This window comes from Ipomoea nil, unplaced genomic scaffold (genome assembly GCF_001879475.1).
Source record: "Ipomoea nil cultivar Tokyo-kokei standard unplaced genomic scaffold, Asagao_1.1 scaffold0865, whole genome shotgun sequence".
Lineage (NCBI taxonomy): Eukaryota > Viridiplantae > Streptophyta > Magnoliopsida > Solanales > Convolvulaceae > Ipomoea > Ipomoea nil.
This window is the reverse complement of record NW_017617293.1, coordinates 317630-343113: the sequence shown is the minus strand read 5'-3', so window position 1 is coordinate 343113 and position 25484 is coordinate 317630. Positions and strand designations below refer to the sequence as shown.

At 33.1% G+C, this 25484-nt stretch overlaps 1 long non-coding RNA gene across 1 annotated transcript in view; it reads right to left on the bottom strand.

Annotated features, from left to right (window-relative positions):
• LOC109178708 overlaps positions 1-25484 on the bottom strand; it is a 48761-nt gene that overhangs the window by 12418 nt on the left and 10859 nt on the right. The window contains exon 2 of the long non-coding RNA XR_002053757.1: positions 12381-12384. This is a non-coding gene — a long non-coding RNA (uncharacterized LOC109178708). The remainder of the gene's footprint in view (positions 1-12380; positions 12385-25484) is intronic.

Here is a 25484-nt window from a genome sequence, read left to right as displayed (position 1 = left end):
AATACTACTTTTGATTTAAGTTTCTCTAATTCTCTGTTGGGTAGCATTATCATTATCTTCATCATGAGTACATGTCCTCTTTTTTGTTTTTGTTTTTTTAATCATAGTGTGTCATGTGCAATTGGGTTACTGGTGGTAGCATAGAGGGATACATCGTGCAATGAGATTATAGTGTAGGAAGCTTTAGCTTTGTTTTGTAGTGCATATGACTGTGATCTTAGTTGTACTATGAACTCTATAAGCACCTATTGATATTAGGTAGTGATAGTTTTCCCCCTACATGTTTCATGTGTTGTGAGATGTGTATCGTAGGTTATCATGTGAAAGTATTGAACAATATATTAATATTATATTTGTATAAAATACTTGGTAAATAAATAAATAAATAAATAAATAAATATATATATATATATATATATATATATATATATATATATATATATATATATATATATATAACATATTTTGTATTATAACTTTGAAATTTAATTACAAGATGATGTAAAAAGAAGACAGTGGACAATGTAGTAAATATAATAAATTAATAAATTTGAAGGTAAAGAATCTTTGAATTTTAGAAAATAAATATAATATAAATAATGAAATTCTATCTCTTTTTAAATGTTTTATAATGAATAATTTTTTTTTATAATAAAGGCATTATAGACATTTAATTCTAAATTAATTAAATGGATATGTATTATTTTTTGTTATAGCTACTAATTTATTTAATTTAATAAGAGTAATAAAGTGGTGTACATACTTTTCATCAACAATAATGAAATCATTAATTTTTTTTTTCTCTCGTGTGCAGATTAAGTCTTAAGGCTAAGTAGTCATAAAAGCTATCTTGAATTCACATTTTAAAAGCCAAGTATTCAGGCCTTATTAGTTTCTTATCTATCCACCTTCTCTTTATCTTGAATTCCCTAAGGATGATGTTTGTTTTGATATTATTGTGCATATATCTTTTTGAACATTAATTATCCATTCTAGTTTATATATATACGTGTATCTCTGGATTCATTAAATCATCAGGTATTTTTAATCTTTCATATTCTTTATCTTTACTTGTTCGCTTTCTTTTTAAGTGTTCGTTTAATTTGCTTGGGTTATTCTTTATGTTTTGTTATTGGCTGTTTCTGTGTGTTCACTAAATGTCCTATCTACGTTGTGTTGGCTGCTTTTGATATGATAATTCTTTGATTATGCCTTTTTGTTGGTGTTTCCTGTGTTAAAATATGTTTGCTTGAATGATAAATTTGGTGCAATTTGATTAATGTGTTTATTTCTCTGTGTTATTTGTTTGGTCCAGTCATGACCGTGTGTGTTTTTGTTTGGTTGTGTGTTTTTCATGCTATCTGTTGTGATTCTGTGCCTGAATCATCTTCCTGTCTTGTTTGACCAAAATGGAAAATTTCTTGAATTTTTGTGCTTCTTTGTTATTTGCTAAGTCATTTTCAAGATTGCATGTACCTTGTTCTGTGTTTCTCTTTTCTATTTTCACTTGTGCAGGTTCATGTGGCAAAAGATTTCGTAAAAAGCAAAAAAAAACTATTATGGATCTGTTCTCTCTATTTCATCGTCAATCAAAAGCTATCTGGTATTAGTTATTGGATTCTCTTTATATGGTTTCTCTTATTGGCTTTAGTGGATATTATTGGATATCGGCTTTGGTTGAAAATCTTCTTCGGATTATTAGATTATCCAGGTTACCATATTATTTGGGTTATCATATCTTTTGGATTATCATGTTATTCAGACTTTCGTGTTGTTGGTTGTGTGATAGCTTTTTATAAAGAATATCTGAATGGTTTTTCTACTATTGCGAACATCGAATGAATATGACAACACTACATTCTTGGTGTATGGTAATTAATATTGATCAATATGGATGAATGTTGGATACGTTTCTTGCTATTTTACGGGAAAGAAGGTCGGGCACCCCGTCAACTCACTAGTATAATCCACTAATTTGATGTTCACCGATCTTTTTTTTCACTTATTTGGCAAAAAAGGAGGAGTAATAGAAAGGAGGAGTTTTTGAAGAAAGGGGGAGTTTTATTTGGCTGACTATTTTGGAATGTGAAATAAGGGAAGATACAAGAAAGGGGGAGTAGTAGGAAAGCATGATGACTGCGACATATGATATTTTTTTTTAGTATGGCTTGTCTATTACTCTATTATGCTACACTTTTTTTTTGGTAATCTCTTACTTGTATATCTCTTCAGTTTATGGCTATTTTTATTAGTTACTGGTTATTATTATCTAAACACTGAACTTATTGTTATTAGATGATCAGCTTTTATTTAGCTAATCTATCTATTGGTGATCAGTTATTCTATCTGAATATTGAGGTTTCTCGGGGTTCATAAACAGCACACATATTCTTTGAAAATTAATACTATGAGTTCATGGATACATGGTCTACAAGAGCTTTTTGTTGTTTTTTTTTTCTTACCTTAGGTAATTGTATGGCACTTATTCTAAGGGCTTTTTCTAATAAAAATTATTTAATTGTTGTTTGCCCAAAGTATTAAAGTGCTACTAGTTTTTGCCAAATAAATTGGCAAAGGGGGAGATTGTAAGTGTACATATTTTGTACACATTAAAAACCTATGTTGCCTAATTTATTTTTATAAAAATAGACTTAGGTTAGCCAAAGCTCTTGGACCATTTTTATCCATCAGTTATCAGATATGAAGAGGAAAACAGCTATCAGATTATGGTTCAAGCAAAATGTGTGGTTGTTAAACGAGTGGCTGAGAATGATTTGCGATGTTAGGAAAGCTACTTTTGTGCCTTGGGAAATTGGAAGCTTCATCACTATAAAAGGAAAGGAAGATCATTGTGGAAGTTGCCAATTTGAGATTTAATATTATTTTGAGAAGTGAACATTATATTACTGCTAACGAATTGAATTAAATATATTATTATTCTGCTGAGCTACGGTCTGCTCCTGAGTCAGTCGAAGTCTACTGAGCTACGGTCTGCGCCTGAGTCAGTTGAAGTACTGTTCGGAAGTTATCATGGCATACACGTCACAGTCCAGGTTGGATGTTAGGAAGGTTGTTTGTAGTATGGTAGCTAAGACTGTGATAGTCTAATGTACTGTTCTACTGTAAAACTCCTTGGTGAACATCTATTGTGGATTGGGCAGACGTGGGTTGCCCCGCAGACGTAGGAGAAGCGCTCCGAACTGCGTAACAAATCACTGTGTACTTGATTTAATTACTGCTTTTATTTTCTGTTATTTACTATCACTAAATAACAAAAATTATTCGGTCAAAATTTAATATAAATTTAAAAATCAAGTAGAAGTTTTAGGTTCGGTTAGTTTCAGGTTCACGTCATTATTTCAAGGGAAAATACTTACAATATATATATATATATATATATATATATATATATATATATATATATATATATATATATATATATATATATATATATATATTAAAACTTAGGTTTTTAAATTTTAAAATTAAAACTTACACTAATTTAAGATTTTGACTAAGAGTTGATTGAGAACTGGGAACCCGTCTCTACCTAATTCCCTGCGCAGGGCCGGTCCTAGCAGGGTGACCGCACAGGGCCCCCAAATTTTTGGGCACAATTTAAAAAAAAAATATTCTAGATATAATTTATTATTTTTATATGGAGTACTTGATAATTATTTGTTTTTGAATTCATAGATTGATCTTAATTGTAATTGAAAATAAAATTTGTAGATTGCATTTCGGAACAAAAACAATAAAGATCCAAATTAAATTATTATATAGGGTCCTATTTTTAATGGAACGGCTCAATCCCCGCGGAGACGGGGATGGAGACTATTTTTAATTCACCGTTGGGGATAGGTGCGGAAATGGGACGGTGTCGGGGTTTTGGAGATGGGGACGGGGAAGGAGAATATACTCCCCAACCCCGCCCCGCCCCCTTGCCTCAATAGTTACTTCACACATTTCAACATTACACATTACAAAAATTAACAATCCAAACATAATTTAAAATTTCAACGAAAATTAATGTTATATAATCTTACAGTATTATCAACCTTAACTACATAGTGTTTCTTGTCAAGATCAAATGATTACCCCTATGCCAAAAGTTATATATAACTAATAGTAAACGTTTAACTTCTTGACGGGCTCACCTCTTGTCAAAATTAAAGCAAAACAATAGGAGCAAAAAAATCCCGCCCAAACCGAACGTCGACGTTTTGGACTAAGCCGCTAAATTTATTGTTTTTGCTTCGGAAAACCAAAGGTCTATGCAGTATAATACCTAAAGTATATAGGAAACCTAATTTTTTCAAAATATCTACGACAGATCATTCTCCCATCCAATGGGATTAGAGAATGTATTTAAGGCAATCAGTTTTTCATATGGGACATTGAGCCCACGAACCCATACCTATTCTCTAGGTACTTATTGATGAGGATGATGATGATCAATAACGAAAGGTCATCAGACCTTATATATACAACACATATACAACTACTGAATACATTCGCAATCTCCCTCTACAACAGCCTCTCTGATTCTTCTTCAATAACAAAAAATGTTTGTCCTTGCTAGCCAGATATCTCCGATGAATACCAGGCAAGCTCTTAGGCTACAGGTGGTGCGAGCATATCAGATTCCTGAGAGAAGTGATCCATCGAAGTTTCGATCAAAAGAGGTTGTTTTTCATGATGAAGAGGTAAGTACTCTTTAAAAATAGATAGACAGTCGTTTTAGTTATACAGTTCGTATTTTTGTCCGATATTCAAACAGTCCCTATTTTTGTCCATATTCCGAGATTTTACCGTCCCTATTTTTGTTATTTACACATACACAGGGTCCTTCTTGCGTGCTCATATACCCAAAGAGTACGTGGAAGTACCTTTGCAGTTTTGCTGAAGGTTCAGTATATGCTATAAAAAATTTTTGTGTTATCACCAATTTTTACTCATACAAAACCAGCCCACAGAAGTACATGATAAAATTTGACTATCAGACTATGGTTAAGGATTTAAAGCATGTGAAATTTCCTATGAAAATGTATCGGCTGAAGACCTTTAGAGAGATCAAGTCTAATGAAGGCCTTGATGAGAAAATCTTATTTGGTAATCAGTACTCTCATTCAATCTATGGTTTCTAATTATTTACTATTTTGTCTACTATTCTATATTCTAAAGCATTATTTTGTAGATGTTATTGGTCGAGTGATTGAAATACACTGCCCACAGGAGAAACTAATCAATGGCAAGAACTCCAGGCTGATTGACTTAACCATTGAAGATACTAAGTACTACTGAATTCCAGTACCTATGGTTTATTTTCTATTTTAGAGATTTCTGAGTTTCTAATATATTTTCTAAAAATTTTTAGTGGAATACAACTAATGTGTACTTTGTGGGATGAACACGTAAGCAAGATTGAGGCATTCTACAATTCTACTACACAAGAGCCATTATTGGTGTTGATACAGTTTTGTAGGGCTAGGGTGTGTCTAAAAAGTAAGTAGATTAAATCCTATAACTGCTCCTAACTTATTCACCAATAAGCCTTTCTAATGTGTATTATAACATTATTTCCTAAAGGTGGTGATGTCAAGATTTGTAGCTCCTATGATGTAACACAGCTGCTTTTCAACCAAGAATCTCCCCCATTTGAGGAGTTCAGGAAAAGGTACTTGCATTCTTTTTTTTTTTTGCAGCTGCAATTTTACATCTAATATGGATTTTGATTTTATGTTATCATTTTACAGTATTAGCCAAGAACAGACTCCAATGCGCAGTATAATTTCCCAGTCAAGTTTTAAGGAATGTAGCTCCTATTCAGTTTCCCTATCTGCTGATACGGAAGTTCGTACTATCAATGACATCTACAGAGACAAGGAGGTAAGACTGTTTTAATGTAGCTCCTATTCAGTTTCCCTAAGACTGTTAAAACAACAAATGATTACTTCAACCTAAACATTATACCAAACAATTCCTTTAATGTTTAGATTTTATAGATGGCGTTATCCACTTAAAAATATACCTCTATGTCTTTACTTTGTTGCAATCCATGTCTTTACTTTGTTGCAATCCATGTTAGTGTAGAGTTCTGGCATGTTTAACATGCAATTAATGTACAGCATGAGCTACATAAATAATATCACAACTCTGCAACCCTCTATAGTATACATTAGACCAAACACCTTTAAAATGTTTAGAGGTTATATATAGAGATTCTGCCACTTAATAATATACCTCTATGGAGTGGAGTTTGTTGCAATCCATGTTTTTAATTTGTTCCAATCCATGTTAGTACAAACTTCTGGCAGTTTTAACCTGCAATTAATGTAAAGCATCAGCTACATAGATAAAGACACAACTCTGCAGCCCTCTATAGTATACAGTTGTGTTATTAACTCAATCAGTTAATTAAAAATATACCTCTTTGATATTACTTGATTGCAATCCATGCTTTCAGTTCTGCTCAAAGCTGCACACTAGATCCAATTTCTTGGCTGTTTAACCTGTATTAGCTAATAAGCATGAGATGGAAAAATATTAACACAAATGTGGTGTCCTATATAACTTATTCAGATTAATCAGTCCACCAGTGTGTACTTATCTCTTTCAGGTCCGGTGTTAATTGTTTTGGTAGCAAATACCACATGTTCACCCACAAACCTGCACAATCAAACACATATTGATGGTTTAATTAATGTTAGAGAAAAAATTATGTGGATATTTGTACTAAATATCCACACATATACTGATTTGGGCCATGTTATAAACTCTGTTAACAGTCTAACATATTATGCAGTTTGGCGATTTTTGGGTGGCAGCAAGGATTGTATTCATTGATGATCCAGAGTGGTACTATGCTTCGTGTAGAACAAAGGGTTGCAACAAAAAACTGAAACTCAAAGGAAAGTGGCTATGGTGTAGTACATGTGACAGAAATTGGGGTGACGGGACACTCAGGTACAGTATTAAGGTTAGGGTTGTGGACTTGGATGGCAATGCTCCTTTCCTTCTATGGGACATGGAGTGCCTCGATCTACTTGGAATTACCGCGGATGATCTAAAGGATACCCATACTAAGGTACAAAACTATATTTCAATCTTAGCTAGACAATTAACTTATTAGTACCTGAACCAGATAAGTTGTGTTTTCAAATACTGTTTCACATATGGTATATAGGAAAATTAAAATCTATAGTAACTTTTTATGTAGGGAAGGAAGGGTCTACCTAAGGAGCTCAAGACTCTAATTGGACTGAATCTCCTATTTCGAATTGCCGTTCGCAAAGAACAGTTCCAGAATTATCTCAATGCTTTCCCTATTATGAGGATCATCACTGATGAAAAGATTGTAGAAAAGCATTGCCCAGAACTAATAGGAGTAAGGGACAGGGATCTCAGTTCAAAGTTGGAGTTGGAGCTTACAGATGAGGACCTATGGGATCTAGAGGTATACTTGGGATACCGAGTAACATGTTCTACCAATTAGTTTATAGTTTATTATTATTGGTCACTTAATAATTTTGAACTTCTGATTTTGTAGGAAGCAGACCAAGCAAATGAAGCTGAAAGTCCACTCCAAGTTATTGCATAGAGACTCAATGCAGAGAATAGTGTTGAGAATGGAACAGTCAAGTGATCACTAATCGATGAATTTTCAAGCACACAAAGTTAAAAAAAAAGCAAGGAATGTGTGGTCAAGATTGAGAAGGAAGCAGATGTGTAATGATTTAATGATTGACAATGTGCTCTATTGGTGTCTTTTTTGTAACAATGGTTTTTATGGTGACATTTTGGTGACTCACTCAAACAGCTAGACTGAAACTTTCAATCATTTGGGATTGTATTAGTAGATCATTATTTTTTGTTGAATTCTCAGAATTTGTTCCTAGGAGCTGTTATGGGTACTGGATTTGTTATATTCCTTTTGCAAGTTTTTTTTTCTCAGGTAGTGTGGCACAATGATGGAAAATGAATGCACATGTATGGTAAAAGAGGTCAAGAGATGGCTGACATGGCAGAAAAAAATGAAGAAGATGGCAGAGATATCACTAAATATGGAAACTGATGGCACAGTAATAAGTTGAAGATACAGATAACATCTAGCAAACAGTTCATCAAATTGTATTTGTAGTGAAATGTAATACAGGCAAAGGACTACTTTTTAGATGCACAACATTATTGTAGATTAGTGTAATGTCATTTTTAATTGTAAAATATTATTCTAACTTTGATGGAATCAGCTAATAATTCAAATCCTCCATTTTGTGCCATAATTAACAACTGCCTTACATTAAATACTAACAGCAAATCAACTCATTGTCATCCAAAATTAACTCCACTAATAATGTAAACAGAATATCAAATTTTAATAGTGTATAGAAACCATCCAAAGTAATATTGTACTCTAACTTGAAAATTTGAATGTAGTATTCAAACATTACAGTTGCAACCCTTGCTGACTATGCAACACCCTTACAAGTTTTAGAAAGTAAAAGTAATTAAAATAGTTTTAAAACTAAATAATGCAACACCCTTTGATAATGAATATATAGAGTTTATTCCAAGTAGGCATGATTAGACCTGATTATGCACTTACCAGCCTCTGTCATCTTAAAACTCACTTCAAAGTCCTTTTAAGTGAACTTCCAGGTCCTTTATGCATGTCCTTTTAAGTGAACTGCCAGGTCCTTTGAACTGAACTTCCAGGTCCTTTATGCAACATTTGCTTTATAGCATCCTACCTGCAGTTTAACCAAAAAGTTATTGATTACAAATATTAATGGAAGCCACATCGTAGTCAATTTCTAACACATGGATTAAGTTCACAAAGTTCATTATGGACTTAGTGATGAATAGTGAATTAAACCTTGAATTCACCAACTTTAGGATTAGGAAGCCTCCTAAATTAATGTTAGTAGAGGACCGTTTGTGTAGCAGCTTACCTGCAGTGGACAAATAGTGAATTAAAGAGATAACTCAATATATACACCATCTAATTTAGTAACAATGAAAGGATATTATTGTTGTTAATCACATTATATTGAGCATTTCTAAGTCTATTAAAACTTATCTTTGAGCCGTGCTTAGTAACTGTTTGGCCAATAGTCTTGACAGCCTCTTTGTTATTAGGAAGACTACCGAAAGAATTAGAGTTGAATACAGATTGTGTATATCAGACCTGCAATTGGAGAATTACAATTCACCGAATTAAATCTTATAAATATCACCTAATGTAAGAACACTGAAAGAACATTATACTCAACCTAAAGAACATTATATTAGAGGATTTGATAAATGTAAAACTTATCTTTTTTGCCCAAGCGTAACAACCTCTTTAGTACAATTCCCATTATGTGCTAAAAACATATCACAGCATCTATTAAGTTTGTGCTCTATTCCACTCAGGGTCATCCAGTTAATAGTTGCTTTTGATGTGAAACCCAAAGCAACTTATTGGCATCAAAATTTAACTCCCTGACATTAGAGCACCAAACTGTTTGTTACCTAGAAAACAACATATATTAAACAACATATATAAAAATTTAAGTCCCTGACATTAGGGATAATAAACATTATTAGCATCCAAACAAAGTTGTGAATTCCACTTGGACAATGGAAAAAAAAAGTAGTCAGAATATCAATGAGCTAATATATTGATGGCACATTGCATTAAGTAGCTGATCAAAACCTTTTAGTATTCCAAAATCAATTAGGATTGCCATTTTCCAATGTTGTCTCCAAATATTAATTAACCAGTTTAGACCTATATATTCAACAATTAGATATTATTAACCTCCGTTGAGCACCACAACTACACAAATCCTATACTGGGCAATTCATCTCTCCTAGAGTACATGAGGAAACTTACATCTTCAACCACAATTGGGTCGAAGCGCAATTATCCCAACAACAACCAAGGTAAATCTATTGACTTCTATCTTTATTATACTATTCGGTCTTAGTTTATACAACTATTATACAATTTTTTTTTTAACTCTACTAAAAAGACTAAAAACGATCCCAACCAATATTAACGGATTGTACAAAAAATATCGAAACACAAGATTAATCTATCAAAATAAAACTCATTAGATACATTTCCAAGTTACCAAAATCGAGATGCATGTCTACCATATTAAGTTGAGATTTACAAATATAGTATATAAACGAGACTTAGATCTGAAAACTTAGAACAGTTAGGGTTAGAAATCAATACCCAATTTTTGTTGTGATTGTCCACATCGTGTGTTTGAACAGCCGCTTCTCCAAAATGGTTGACCGCCTGATAACATCGCACACATTTCTGTTCACCTGGGAGATCCCTAGCTACGCATGCACTCTGGCGAACATTAGGTTCACCGGATTCAACTCTATGCCACGATTGACACTAGGAAATATCCGATTTACTCCTTTGACACTACTATGAACACTCAGAGTGGTAGTAATTTTGAAAGGTTTGGGTGAATGAATGCTTCACAGTACCATCTTCTTCATTGTCAATCCATATCCAAGAGATAGGAAACGACCGTCGAGAAATGATTAATACCTTAATCGAGTCTCACAATCGAACCTTAAACCCTTTATCATTTGCAGTTTTAGTGAGAGAAACCACTGTACTTCACCGGCGATGTAGGCTCACAATGGAGCCTTCTAGGAGATTAGTAAAGTGACTCTGCTGCCTACATCACGGTGTGATTGCCAAAAGAGTCGAATAATAATAATAATAACAATAATAATAATAATAATAATAATAATAATAATAATAATAATTATTATTATTATTATTATTATTATTATTATTATTATTATTATTATTATTATTATCATTATTATTATTATAAAATAGTGTTAAAACAACCCAGAAATTGTTAATATATCTTATATATTATTAATAATCTTAATAATAATATTATTATTAATAATATGATTAACATTTTTATTTTTATTCTTCTTATAATAATTATTATAATTGTTTGAATAACATTAATCCTCATCATTAATATTATTATACTAATTTGTTATTATTGCGATTTGTTAACATCAAATGTTTATAACATTACACGTTTAAAGGATATTATATTATATAATATTAAGATATATTATATTTGTATAATAAAATAGTATTATTGTGAAATAGTAAAGTATTAATATTAGTTTAATATTAATACTTTAATTATAATTAGGAATAGAATCATTCCGTATGTATCCAAAAAATTTAGGTACCAAACATATCATGTATGGGTATATATTATTGTTTTTTTCCTTTACAGAGAATGAGAATCGTACTGCCATGGATGCATCGTACATGTCATCCATTGAATGCAACAATAATACACACAATCGTACACCCCTACGTGCTGTTTTCCAAAGTTCGTTAAGTACGCCTTTAAGTATTGTGACAAATGGTAAGTGTGTTCTATATGATAGTGAAATTATCTAATCAATTGTTGCTAACCATATTTTGGTTATGAAATTCACAACTTCGACCGCAATTCGTACGACAATTCGGAATTCGCCTTTGCAAGATTTGGGTAGCAGAATACCATTAAGCAACATATCCAATAGTACGAAATTAAACAATCATTTTTAACGTCTACAAAAAAATTTTAAGATGTGATAATTAACAATCTAACAAGTTTTTTTTACGGCTCTTATATAATTAAAGAAAATATCGCGCGGGTTGACGGGGACCGTGAAAAAGAACCTATTACGAAGCGCCACAATCATTCGATCGACTTAAATAGAACCCCAGATTCACAACTAGGTATCAAAATTTCCACTCCATCGATATATTTATTCCTTATAGCAAACTACACATTCTAATTACGAATTCTGTAGCCATTTATAATTTTATATTGGTTAATAACAATCGTGGTTGTTGAAATGCACAGTATCTTCTCCTTTACGGATGACCTTAAATACTACACCAACGCAAGAATTGAGTAGCAGGATCCCATTTAGCAACATATCGAATGGTATGAACTTCAACAAATATATTGTAATTATATATATAGTCAAATTTAATATTTATTGTTCTAACGAATCTTATTAAAAAATATGTATTATTAAAGCAAATTGCGGTCAAGTCAATTTGATCCGCAACAATCCACCTAAAGCTGACCGTCCAAGTTTCTGCTTCAACTTAAATCTATCGCCAGAGTCGCAGATAGGTATAAACATATATTCAAGAAGAGGTTTTTAATTGTCACACATTTATAATTATTCCTTTAATATATAACCAAATTAATTACAATTGGATATTGTTCTTTTAGGGATGGAAAGTAATTGTTGCATTACAAATGACAATAATATGAAAAGTAGCCTGGTAGAGCCAGAGAGTGAAACCATACCGCAGTACCGCAATTTGTTACCAGACTTTCAGGAAGTTGTTGAACCGTTACATGACAATATGCCCTCAGTTAATGGTGAGTTCATATGAAATGTGGCAGGACAAAAACGTATTATATTTGGACTACAGTAAAATACATTATCATGCTAACTAATATATTTTTTTTTTAGATTTTTATTTCGATCTTGGTGATCCAGAGTATCTTTGCGAGCATTGTAATTCAATTTTTTGGTACAATGAACGGTCAAGCAATTCAAAGTCATGTGAAAGTCCAAAATACTCTGCGTGTTGTGTAAATGGTAAAATAAAGTTGTCATTTATGACAAAGCCTCCTCAAAAGCTGTATGAGCTATTCTTTACATCAAACGATAAAAACAAATATTTTTTAAAGAATATAAGTTCATATAACAGCATGTTTTGCTTTACGTCGATGGGTGGAAAAATAGATAGAACTATTAACAACGGAACATAGCCGTCGATATTCCGTATCAATGGTCAAAATTTTCATCGGATTGGAAGCTTATTACCTTCACATGGCATTCAATCGAAATTTGCCCAATTATACATTCACGATACAGAGAATGAGATAGAAAATCGCTTAAACTCTTTGAGGTATACTCTTTTGTGTTACTGCAATATTTTTGGTATATCATGGCTTAATACAGAGTATCTTATATTATTTATTCTTCCTTTTTTAGTGCCGAAAGCAATGGTTCTGCGTTGCATAGTGAGGTAGTACATGACATTAAGCAAGTTCTAGATGAACACAATGTGTTGGTTAAGTCATTCCGAATGGCCAAGTCGTTTCTGCAGTCTAATCCTCAAAGTCAAATCAGAATAAGATTAATAGGAAAGAGGACTAAAGATGCCAGGACTTATGCGTTACCAACTACTTCCGAGGTTGCTGCACTCATTGTTGGAGATATAGACCCTTACATGGGTCAACGGGATATTGTTGTCGAGTGTAGGTCTAGAGCACTGAAACGAATAAATGAATTAAACCCAGCCTATTTACCATTGCAATACCCAATCTTATTTCCATTGGGGAGGATAGTTTTCGAGAAGATATACATTTTGCAACACTTGGTACAAAACGAGATTTTTCAAGAAAGAGTGTTTCACAAAGAGAGTACTTCGCGTTCCGTATACACGAAAGATCAAATGAGATCTCAACAATAATGTATGCCAGAAGGTTATTCCAACAATTCTTGGTTGATGCGTATACTATGGTTGAATCTTCGAGGTTGCTCTATATTAGGTCAAATCAAAAAGCTCTGAGATGTGAGGCGTACAAAGGTTTGTCTGATGCGTTAACTCGCGGTGAAGTTCAACCCAGCTCTCAAGGGAAAAGAATAATATTACCATCAAGTTTCACTGGAGGAGCAAGATACATGATACAGAACTATCAAGACGCCATGGCAATTTGCAGATTCATAGGTTATCCAAATCTGTTAATTACTTTTACATGTAATCTTAAATGGCCCGAGATACAACGATTCTTGGAGAAAAGAAACTTGAAAGCTGAAGATCGTCCCGACATTGTCTGCCGTGTTTTCAAACTGAAGCTAGACTGTTTAATTAAAGAAATAAAGAATGGAAAACTATTTGGTCGTGTAAAGGTAGGTGCGTACTGCATGAGCTTATAATTGTCATTTTTTAGAATAATAATTATTGTTATTATAATACTTCTATCTTACAATATGAATGCTTTTCTGACAGTAATATACTCAATTGAATTTCAAAAACGTGGTCTTCCGCATGCCCACATATTACTGTTCCTACAAGCGACCAACGACTTTGCCAACCCGGCTTTTATGGACACGATCATTTCAGCTGAGATTCCCGACAAGCGTTCAGACATTGAGTATTACAAAGCTGTCGAAGAATTCATGCTGCACGGCCCATGCGGTGCTGCAAGGACTAAATCCCCGTGCATGGCAAATGGCAAGTGTTCAAAGCATTTTCCAAAAAGATACATTGATGCATCACATTTTGACCAAGATGATTACCCGTTGTATCGAAGAAAGGATGATAAGAGGACAATAAAAAAGAATGGAATAGAGTTGGATAATAGATATGTTGTACCACATAATCGGTACTTGCTTTTGAAATACAAATCTCACATTAATGTAGAGTGGTGTAACCAATCTAGGTCAATCAAGTACCTCTTCAAGTACGTAAACAAGGGCAACGACCGTGTAACTGCTGAGTTTTATAAGACTTCGATGGATGAAGCGGGTAATGAGATTGTGGATGAGATAAACATGTACTATGATTGCAGATACGTATCTGCATGCGAAGCAGCATGGAGATTGTTTAGTTTTGAAGTCCAGTATAGGACTCCCCCGGTTGAGCGATTAAGCTTCCACTTGCCGGATTGCCAATCAGTTGTTTTCCAAGACGATGATAGTATTGATAATGTACTCAATAGAGAAACCGTTGGTCAAAGTATGTTTAATGCATGGTTTTTAGCCAACCAGAATTTCAAAGAAGCGAGTTTGTTGACTTACATTGAGATGCCTACCAAATTTGTTTGGAAAAAAGACATCCGTGAATGGCATCCAAGAAAGACCAATAGATCCTCAATTGGTCGAATATTCTATGTACCTCCAGCTTCAGGTGAAATATATTATTTGAGATGCCTATTGAACATAGTCCGTGGTGGTCCAAAAAGTTTCAAAGATATTAGGACAGTTAACGGTGTTGAGTACTTGACCTTTAGAGATGCGTGTTATGCGCATGGATTGCTAGACGACGATAAAGAGTACGTTGATGCTATAAATGAGGCAAGCTACTGGTCAACTGCACATTCATTGAGGAAGCTATTTGTTGTTTTACTAACATCATCCTCAATTATTAGACCCGAAAATGTTTGGAATCAAGTTTGGCAACATCTGTGTGAAGATGCTCAACACTATCAAAGAAGAATATTAAAACAACAAGGTAAAATAACTTTTTTTTATAATATAATTTTCAACAATTTTGTTATGTTATAAGTATAACAATTTGGATGTTGCTATTGTAACAGATTTGGTCTTAACAGAGGAAGAGAAAAAGAACTTTGGATTATTGGAATTGGAAAACCTGTTGGGGCAACAGAACAAGTCTTTAAAAGACTTTCCTCCGATGCCCACACCAAGTACTGATAATACAAGGTTGTTTCAAAATCGATTGGTTTTTGAAGAACTGAATTACAATTCGGAACAATTGAAGGCAGATTCTGAACTGATGTGTGCCAAACTAACAGAAGAACAAAGTCTCATTTTTTATATTGTTATGCAAGATATTGCAACCAATAAAGGTGGATTATTTTTTGTATATGGATACGGTGGGACAGGAAAGACTTTTTTATGGAGAGCGTTATCCGCTTCAGTCCGGTGCAAAGGCCAGATCGTTTTAAATTTCGCATCAAGTGGCATAGCTTCTTTGTTGTTACCAGGTGGCCGAACAGCTCACTCGAGATTTGCAATACCTATTGCAATAAATGATGACTCTACATGTAACATTAAACAAGGTAGCGACTTGGCTGAATTGTTGATAAAAATGAGTTTGATAATTTTGGATGAAGCTCCCATGATGCACAAACATTTCTTTGAAGCGTTAGATCGAACCATGCGAGATTTGTTGCGTTTTGTAGACCCTAACAGTGAAATGAAGACGTTTGGTGGGAAAACAGTGGTCCTGGGTGGAGATTTTCGCCAAATTCTTCCAGTAATTCCAAAAGGTACACGTCAAGACATTGTTTCGTCCGCTATAAATTCATCATATTTATGGGATAGTTGCAAAGTTTTAAGATTGACTAAAAACCTAAGGCTAAGTTCGGTACACAATGGTGGGAACCGGCAGGCATTACAAGAGTTTTCTAACTGGATTGCCAATATCGGCGACGAAAAGCTTGGTGGGAGGAATGACGGATTCGCAGAGGTTCAAATACCGAATCACATGTTAGTATCATCCGGGGGGGACGACATTAAAGCAATTGTGGAAAGTACATTTCCAATGTTTGCAGTTGGAAACACTGACCCCGAGCATCTAATAGGTCGTGCTATACTTGCACCAACGCTGGACGTTGTCAACGCAGTTAATGAATATATGACTGAGTTGCATGATGCCGAAAGCAGGTCCTACTATAGTTCAGACGCAGTATGCAAAGCCGACGGTGATAATGGTATACTTGGAGATGTACACACCCCGGAATTCCTAAACAGCATTTGTATGTCGGGTCTACCAAATCATACACTGAATTTGAAAATTGGCTCACCAGTAATGTTAATGAGAAATATTGACCATTCTCTTGGGTTGTGCAATGGAACTCGGTTGATAATCACAAAGTTAGCAGACCATGTTATTGAAGGCGAGCTTCTCACTGGCCCCAACAAAGGTACAAAAGTGTTAATACCCCGAATGTCAATGTCACCCTCGGATCCAAGATTGCCGTTCAAGTTTCAACGAAGGCAATTCCCATTGATGCTCTCATATGCGATGACCATAAACAAAAGTCAAGGCCAAACGTTGAGTCATGTAGGGTTAATACTAAAGAAACCGGTTTTTGTTCACGATTAGTTGTACGTAGCTGCATCTCGGGTTAATAATTCAGGCGGTCTGAAAATACTGATTGTAAAAGACTCAAGTGCAACTACTACATCAACCACTAATGTTGTATATCATGAAGTTTTCAATAATTTGTAATTTTGTAATGTATTGTTTTTATATTACCAACACCTTGCAACTATTAGTAAGACACAATTTTCCTACGTTTTGGCACTGTATTCCCCAATATATCACACAAATATTAACATAAAATACACACAACTAAAAATGTTTAAATAGCATCCCGTACATCGCACGGGTCAAATACTAGTTTAGTATATATGGGTTAATAATGTATTAATTTGCACATCCAAGCATGCTACGTATATTTATAAATTATTGTTATAATTATATATTCATAATAGCATGCATTAAGGTTGGATTTAGCATATTATTAACTCATAAATTCATTATTAAATATCATTCAATTTTGGATCCTTAAGTCAATTTTATGTATTATGACCTACTAAATCAGCTTGTTTGGTTTCCCCTAATTTTGAGAACATTTTAGTTTTATGTGTCTCTGGGACTTTAGAACCTATTTTGAATAAGCTATTTGGAACCTATCTTGGGTCATATTAGAGTATGGATCCCACCATTTTGATTGATATTTTAATAATAATTATAGCCCCTTATAACATGTTTATTAAGTTTTAATTATTACTAACTACCATATTTTGGTATTCATCGTTGGTAATAATATTAAGTTTTGGGTCTATTTCAATACTAGACCCTTTATCATTCATGTTATAATTTACTTGGGCCATTGAGGTTTATGAGCCTAATTTGAGTAATTAAGTGCTATAATTATTGTCTCGGCCTGTTTAGAGACATTAAGGATTTGGGGATTTAATTGTTATTTTGGCCATTAAGAATTACAAACTATTATTTAAGTTGATTAATTTTTAATCTATCAATAGTTTTTCAGGGCCTTAATAATAATATTAAGTTCTTAATTTTATGGCAAAAGCAATATAGTTGGTATATTGTCTGTATAATGTGGTTATTTCTTTAACTTCAGTCTCCCTTAGTATCATAATAGTCATGGTTAATTATTATGTGGTAAATTGGGATTAGTATTTGGCATCCCTTAATTACAGTTTTGCCTTTATTGTAATTATTATTAATTAGCATATTAATTACTGTTATTAAGTTTAGGGGCTAATCTCATTTTATTACTTTTCATAATAATAATAATTATTTCATGGTAATCTGCTATATTTGGTTCATTGTCATGATTACCACTTCATTTTACATGACTATTAATGTTGGTAATTAAGTCCTACCAATAAATTTTTTAACGTACCATTGGATGCTGCATCGAGTTTATTGACACCGATAGTGAAGATTGGGAGAATTCTGGAGTCTTTTCTTCTCTTGTGGATCGTCATCGTTGTTAGCGCAATGGGCAGATGCAATTTGCATCATTAAGGTTAGCCATTAATTATCTTTTATGATTATTATTGATGACTAGTGCTACAGTTACAGTTAACCGCTAATTTGGACTAGTCACATATTTTATCTTTAGAAAAATGAAAACATTAAAAGTGCATTACCATACTTTAGTTTGTCATTACTATTGTTAATAGTGATTATAATGTTACTTATTACTATTAATAATTAATTAATGATTAATGATGACATTAATATTCGTATGGTATTCAGTTATGCACCTTGAACTGTTTCCAAATAAATTTATGTGACAATAATCCAGTTAAGAAAATATTTTTCTTGACATTAATATTTTTCGGACTACAAATTTTATTAAGTTTTCAAAATTTTATCCGAAAACGTTTATAAATGTTAGCGGTTTTAACCACTGTTTTTTCATATTTAGTCTCCTACTTAATGTGATAATATTATTATGGATATTTATTGCTATTTTGGTTATTTGCAATTTTGCCATTAATAATAATAATATTATTATTAACTGAGTTATGGAGAGTGATTTTGAATCAATTTAGTAATCTTGGAAAAACATATTTTCTAGGCAATTGACTATTGCCATTACTTCCATAATTCATCTAGTTCTTTGAATTATGATTGTCCATATTTGGTGAAGTATGAATAGATGAATATTTGGTTTAAATTCATATTTTTTAGTTGGTTCATACTCTTTAGATTGTTTTATGCATTCGATCATATTAAATGCATAATATTAAGTTTAATTATGCAATTAGGGTTCATGAGAATTTGATTTACGAATGATAGCATATCCTTTTGGTTTGATATTGTTTGAATTTGTAAATTCAGTTATTTCTCATATATTTGATCTTTATGCATTAAAACATTTTCCCATGGGCTTACAATTTAAAAAAATTTTAAAGTATATATTCAGTACATTATTATTCAAAATGTTGGGTCTCTTTTGGTTTGGACTCATCGATATTTGAATATTAAGTTTATACTTTAAAATCTCATATTGTAAATTGCTTTAAGTTATGCAATTTATTTGGAATATATGAGTTTAATGCTTAATTTTATGCATATTTGTCCACCGCATAATATTATGTTTTAAATTATGCAATTTTATTATGCCTTTAGCAATGCATACTTTGAGATGGAATTATATTAGTTCCTATTTAAGTTGGACTTACGCATAAACTTTAGTCGCGGTAGTGCCTGAATTTAAGCATGTTTAGTCCGCTACTTTTAGTTCACCATTTAAGCTTTAATCATAGGTGAACCCTACAGTTTTCTGGTATATACCCTACAGTTTTAGGTTCATACCCCCAAACAGTTATACATTAAGTATATATGAATCGGGGAGACATACTAGTTTTAATGGCCATGAGTTAAAGACTTCTTGAGCCACTAGTCTCCTTAAATTGATACTCTATTTAAGGAATTGGTTTTCAGTGAGACTTAGTCTCTAACCACCTTTCCTTGGAGTATATTTAGATTTTCCCATCACAATCTGGTATAATCTGTTTGTCAAAATTTTAAGTATTTCTTGCCAATGTGATTTTATTTCGGTTTATTAGAGAATAGCCAAAGCATCTTTAATTTACTGAAATATATTGAGTTTTCAATCTTGGTTAATTAAGGAAATGCTACAGCATATTCGGCTGCCTAAGATTGTTAAGTTTCAATCACATAAAGTTTAGGCAAAGAATTGATAATTGTCTAGTGATCTTATAATTTTAATTTGATTTTGGAGTAGCCACAGCATCCTTAATCTGTTAAAATTATATATTAAGTGGTTTATTTTGATCACATAAAGTTTTGGACATATCATTTATGATTAATTGTATGTAATATGATGAAATTTAACCCACAGGCAATTTCGTTATATTTGTATACTTAATCAGGATGAAATACTTGACTACAGTCATAATTTAGCCCACAGGCAAATTATGCATCGGAATGTAGTTTAGTAGTTTTATCAGTGAAGATAGAAATAAATAAATTTATTTACTTTATGGTTATTTGTAAATAATTTCCAATTCTATCGTGAAGTTTAATTTTATGATGTAAACTTTAGATCATATTTCTTAATTTGCCCACAGGGATTAAGAAAAGGAACATGATCTCTTAAGTTTTTTATCATAATGATAGCAATGAATCTTATTGACTAAAACTTTAGCCTACAGGCAAGTTTTATGTCATTTGATTCTTCAACTCATTTGATAATGGTTTCATCATAAATAAATTTTTCAGTTGGATCTAATTGAATAAACTTTAGCCCACGGGCAAGTTTTATGTCTCTAGATTCTTCTGGCTCTTTAGCAATTGTGAAGAATTTTATCATAAGGGTTTCTTAATTGGATTTGATAGAATTAAAACTTTAGCCCACAGGGCAAGTTTTATGTCAATAAATTCCTTAACCCATTAGATAATAATTTTATCGCAATTTTTAGAATTTATAAATTTAGTTCAATTATAATTCTATGTTTCATGATTTGCATTGGCAAAACATGTATTCAGTCACTTCCCAAAATTTAGTCACTTCTATTAATTAATCCACGAATCTTGCTCGGTTCTTCGGACTAACTGTAGTAAGTTATGTGATTTGACATACCTCTTGGATTCCAATAATGTTAAAATGTATCTTTTGAGCCAAATTCTAACTTGGTTTTGAAAGATGTATTTAGTTTTTTTTTTTTTAGTATGTCCAACTATGGTGGGGAAATATATCTTCATTATTTAGTTGGACTTTAATTGGAACCAAAAATTGATTATTTAGTATGTCCAACTAATGGTGGGGAATTATGTCTTCATTTGTTAGTTGGTCAATAAATCAATTATGAGTATGTATATTATTAAGTTCACTTTATTACTTTCGCTAAAGAATGTTTTAATCAGTGGGAGTGATCATTTAGAAAAAAGATCATTAAATTCCTCCACTAAAGATTTTGGATTTAATTATTGTATTCATACATTCCAAATTGGATTATATGTCAAACAATAAGTCCAAAATATTCCACAAGTATTAATCTTGTATTCGTTCATATAAATTCATAAGTTCAAATTATTGAACATTTGGTTGTGCAACATATTTATGAAAATGTTGCAACAATATTAAGGAATTTATTAGAACAAAAACATTTAATTTGTGGTGCACTGTCATTTAATAAATTCTTCAGTAATTAATAGAGTCTTTAGTTTCTTCAAAATTAATCCTGGGCCATTTTGGTTTGTAGGGCTCAAAACAATTTTGTGGGACATATAAGTAAGACTCATTATGTTCAGTTCATTTAAAATGAACATTGAAGTTATTTGGGAAGTTATGGTGTATGTTTAAGATTCCAAATTTATGGACTTAGACGTTTGGTTTATTGTCTAAGTTATTGGAATGCTTCTATGACTTGACTATCTTTTGGCTATTTTTGATGAGTGGGAGTGACAGACGTGTCAACTTCAAGCTCTTAGCTGTTAGAGATAGTACTTAAAGTTAACTTATAAAGAAGTCATGGAATATAGTTAGCATTATACTAACATTAAGAGATCTCTACTTAAGGCATGCTTATAAAGTTTTAGAGATCATACAGTGTACTCTTTTGTACAATTTGGATGCGTTTTCTCCTTCAGTTGTGCACATAATGTATTTTGAGAAACATCCCTTAAGGTACCGAGAATAAACATAAGGTTTGTTCATTAAGGACCTAAGTTGGAGAATTGAAATGCATGTGATCATAATGGACACTACTCTGATTAAATATAGGACATGTCACTATGATTCGTGTGTTTTGTTCTTTGATGAAGGTTGTGCTAGTACTTGCACCAAGTGGGAGAATGTAAGATTTTCCCTTATAATATATATTGTATATTATATATTATGGCCTTAATTAAGTGGTGCAAGTTGACTAGGCTTATTAAGTGGTCTGGTTAGACTTAATAACTAGTAGTTGTTAGTCAACCAAACTCTGTGCCTAATATAATCCTGGATTGATGTGATACAGGATGATGGATGTTAGCACATTCAGTTACGGTACTCAGACTGCTCAGTAGACACCAATACACCATCTAGGGTTCTGAGTCAGGTCTGAGGCAAAACATGGCTAACGGTCTACCGTTAAGAGACAACACAACAGGAACATCAACTATGGCTGGAGATCTACATGGCTACGCTTCCGCTCTCATACGAGGTCAGGTTTCTCGTATACTATGGTTTATTATAGTTAGATTATTTATATCTAACATATTATTCATGCATTTTTATTTGTATTCATCATTATAAAAGGGGTTAATGCCGCTCCTGCCAAGTTAGTATCTTATGTACGAAGGCATTTTCAGTTGACTCAAAGTGTTTTGTGAAAGTTATGTGCAAAAGGAATTCCAAATCTATAAAGGAATACCAAGCCTAAGAGGAGTAGTTATTGAAGAGTACTAGTTCTAAAAGGAAGTGTTATTGAAGTTTTTAGTTCTAGTCTGATTAGGAATAGCTTTATTATTCACGAATCTGTTAGGAATAACTACTATAAATAGGGGTTGTCCTTTCTTGTAGAATTCAAGCATTCAACATTAATCTTGTGAGGTACGAGAGTCTTTGAGAATAGGATACTAAATTCCCCTAGAAAGTAGTACATGTGTTTAGGTTTCAATAGTTTGGTAGGAAAGATCATTCTATTGTGTAATCTCAGGTTCCAAACAGTGTACTTTAAATATTGAGCTTTTAGTGGATTTAGGCAAGTTCTCAAATGGAGAAGTGCCTCGCAGATTAGGGTTGTTTGCCCGAACTGCGTTACAAATTATTTGTGTTACAACTTCAGTTTCGGTACTGCGCTTTACAAATTTTCAATTGGTATCAGAGCCAAACTGCTTAAGTTATTAGCAGGATCCTAATGGAGTTTCCCAGAGAAGGACTGTCAAGCACTAGGCCACCTGCCCTCAATGGCACGAATTTTTCCTACTGGAAAGCCAGAATGCAAATATACATCTTGGCACAAGGAGAAGGTGTTTGGAATGCTATAGAAAACGAATGCAAAACTCCCAGTTGATGATAAAGGGAACATAAAACCTAAAATTGACTGGAGTGAAGAAGAAAAAACAGAATATAACTTCAGCTCGAAGGCAATGAATGCAATCTATGGAGCTGTGAGCGAAGATACCTTCAAACTGATTGCCTCCACTCGCATAGCCAAAATTGCGTGGAGTATATTGCGCGATCATCATGAGGGAAACACAACTGTAAGACAATCTAAGCTTCAGATGATACAAACTGAATTTGAAAACCTGAAAATGGAAGAGGAAGAAAGCATCACCCAATTCAGTGCCAGAGTTTTAAGTATATCCGGAGATGCATTCAACTTAGGCGAACCTATACCCAAACATAGGATCGTCAAAAAGGTACTACGCTCACTACCCGGAAGATTCCAAATGAAAGTCACCGCTATTCAAGAACATAAAGATCTAAACACCTACAAACTGAGTGATCTAATGGGAAATCTTCAAACATATGAGCTTGAGATACTGCAAAAAGGAAAAGATAATGACAAAGGAATTGCGTTCCAATCAAAGCAGAAAGGAAGTCCAGAAATTGATACTGAAACCATAGAACAATCAATCGCTCTCCTAACAAAGAATTTCAACAGAGTTCTCAAACAATTCAACAAATTTAGAAACAAAAGTGCTTCAATCAATCAAGGGGACTTCCCAACTGGACAAAATCAATCTATTTCAAAAAGAAGAGACAGTTCAAATACAGAAGGAATACAGTGCTATGAATGCAAAGGTTTTGGACACATCCAATCAGAATGTGCCACATACTTGAAAAGGAAAAATAAAACATATATAACAACCATAAGCGATGACTCAGATAGTGAAGAAGATGACAGCAACACAAATTTCGTAGCCTTCACCGCTAGCCATGAAAGCAACAATAGCGATGACATGCAAGAGTTACTAGAGGCATACACTCAACTAAATGCCAAGTGGGAGCAAATAATCAAGAAAAATTTGGAACTCATGGAAGATAATCACTATTTGAAGAATGAAAAAGAACGAATAGAGAAACAATACAAAGAAGCTCAAAACGAACTATTAGACTTCAAAAACAAAGAAGCTAAACTACTACAAGAAATCAAGGAGCTTACCGAAAGACCCAGGACTCCAAGCACAGACACTAGTGAGAATCATCAAACCGAGACACAGGAAGTGTCACAACAGCACTTCCGACACCGAAGAAGAATAAGGTGCTACTATTGCCACAAACTAGGACACATCAAAGCTCACTGCTACAAGAGACAGAATGATCTTTACTACAGACAAAACAATAGAGTATGGCCAACACAGAACAGAAATAATAGTAAGAAAATCTGGGTAAGAAAAGACCAAAATGTTGCATATACCTCCAAAACAAACAAAGAGCAAGATATATGGTACTTTGACAGCGGATGTTCAAGGCATATGACTGGAAATTCAAAAAATCTTGAGAACATCCAGTACAAAAATGAAGGGCATGTCACTTTTGGAGACGGTGGAAAAGGACAAATTATTGCAAATGGTACCTTGAATGTCCATGGGCTGCCTAAGTTGTCAAAAGTCCTTTTAGTACAAAGCCTAAAAGCAAATCTAATCAGCATAAGTCAGCTTTGTGAAGATGAACTCAAAGTAGAGTTCTCTAGTGACAGTTGCAATATGTTTAATCAGAATCATGATTGTGTCATGATGGGAAAAAGGTCTACAAACAAATGCTACACATGGGATAGTGATCTATCCGGTTTACAGACAACCATCAGTCAAACACAATTATCGCACCAACGTATGGGACACATAAATTTTCATGACCAATGAGCATCCCCAGGCTATTCATCAAACAGTGTGATCATTGATGATGTAACTCCAACAATAACCACTGATGATGACAAAAGTCCAAGAGTTGTTGAAACAACTGTTCCAACACCTCTAACTAATGATATGCAGAATTGCAGAACAGAAACAGAGCCAAATGAAGAAAAGGATAAAAGTCATTCTACTCAGAAAAATCATCCTTTGGAAAATATCATGGGAGATCTCAATCAAACAATAAAGACTAGAGGAAAGAAACAAGATTTCCACAAAATAAAAGGAGTATACTGCCACACCTCCAAGTTTG